The sequence below is a fragment of the Chinchilla lanigera genome, unplaced genomic scaffold (assembly GCF_000276665.1).
Source record: "Chinchilla lanigera isolate Chin_1 unplaced genomic scaffold, ChiLan1.0 scaffold00008, whole genome shotgun sequence".
In the NCBI taxonomy this organism is placed as follows: Eukaryota; Metazoa; Chordata; class Mammalia; order Rodentia; family Chinchillidae; genus Chinchilla; species Chinchilla lanigera.
In genome coordinates, this window is record NW_004955409.1 from 12,979,153 (window position 1) to 12,981,135 (window position 1,983).

Below are 1,983 nucleotides of genomic sequence, written 5' to 3' on the forward strand. Positions count from 1 at the left end.
CTCAAGGCTTTTGTAGATAAATGGATGCAACTTGAGACCATACTCACAAGTGAAATAAATTGGACCCAGATGGGTAAACATCATATTGTCTCCTTGGTGTAGGAATCTGAAAGACTAGGTAAAACTCAAAACGTACAATAGATGATAGAAAAGGAAAGAAATTGCTCAAAGGAAGGAATGACTGGGATGAGTGAAAGCAGAAAAAGAAAGAAGAAACGCAAAATATAAATATATATGAATAGCTGCGATGACTGTATTGTTGATGTCTGATGGTGTACTGAAATGAAAAGTTAATGATTATAATTTTTTATGTTCTGATAGATTGTGCATGCTTGTGTCTGGTGGTCTGAGCAACTGATTTGAAGGTAACAATATGCAACGGAATTACAATGATGAACTCCTACCATCTTGTCTAGTGAAACTGTATTATCTCTACTGTTTTATCGAAGAATTATTTTCTTATTCCCTATAATGGTTTGAGCAATCTTTCATTCTTACATCTGGTAATATGAGCAGTGAGGATAGTTGAGGATAGTGATATGTAACATAACAGCCACTGTTGATTTGTATTATTTTTGTCTTGAGACTCTGTACCAGTTTGAATGTTCTTGCTTTGATTTGTTTATGTTTGTGATACTGGTATGTTGCTACTCTTCTATTTGTTTGTTTGTTTCTCATTCACTACTCTCTTTAAAATAAAAAAAAAGAAAATTAAAATATGTATAAAGAAAATGACATGCAATTAAATGTATAAAGACCCCAAACCTCTGTTGCTAGGTGAATGGATAAATTGTTTATATGCATACATGATATGCTTCTCGGAAATAAAAGGTGACAAAATTTCTGATAAATATATGTGATGGCATGGGTGAATCTAATACATATTGTTAGTGAAACTAGACATAAGAGAAGTATATGCTGTGTGATTTAATTTATATCAAATCCAAGATAAACAAAACTAGATAGAAAGCAGAAATGTGGTTACTTGGGGATGGGAACTGGGAATTGATGGAAAAGAGTACAAGGGATCTTCCAGAATGGTGGATGTGATTTATATTTTGATATTGTTACCTGGGTGCATACATTGTACCAAAATATACTGAACTGCATTCTACTGTGCCTCCTCCTGTGCAGCTCTTGAAGTTTGGGGTGGGTGGGGGGATGGTAGAAGGATGGGAAAAATAAAGAGACCAAAGCTGAGGTGGGGAGGAGCCCTCTTTCTCCTGATGGGAGGAAAGAAACTGCTCAACCACTGTTGGGATGTTTATTTACACATTTGAAAAAGTTGGTGTCACGTGACACAGCTTTACCTAGCAATCAGTTGCTTGGATTGTCTCTGTGCTTGGTGTTCTCTGGAGTGAAGCAGCTTGCATTGCCTGTGCATTCTTTGTTCTTGGACCTTCCTTGCCTTGCCCCTATACATGTGACCAATTTCCAGCTTCAGCCACTGCCTACACTACTAAACTTCAGATCTGTGTATTTTACTTATACCTCAATTAAACATATAAGTCCTCACTGGATTATTTTATAGTTATAAGCAATACTGGTACTGTATTTTTACTTAAGAAGCAGGGTATCCCTTATGTTGCAGAGGCTGGCCCTGAAATCCTGGGCTTGAGTAGTCTGCTTCCCTCAACTTCTTGAGGACCTGGAACTACAGGTGTGCACCATTTTGCACCCAGCAAAGTACTGTATCTTTATGGAACACTGGACCTTAAAGTCTAGTGAAGCTGTTGACCAGCAAACAATGCCCACAGATGCAGTAGGTATGAAGATAGCAAAACTCCAAGTGCTTGGGGCTATAGAAGAGGACCTGAGCTGCCCTCAGATTTTAGTGAGCTGGGATGATTCCTGAGAGAAAGTGAAGTCCAAGGTAAGAACTAAAGAATGGGGGCTGGGGATTTAGCTCAGCGGCAAAAGCGCCTGCCTGGCATGCGCAAGGTCGTGAGTTCGGTTCCCGGTACCGGAGAAAAACCAAAAAAA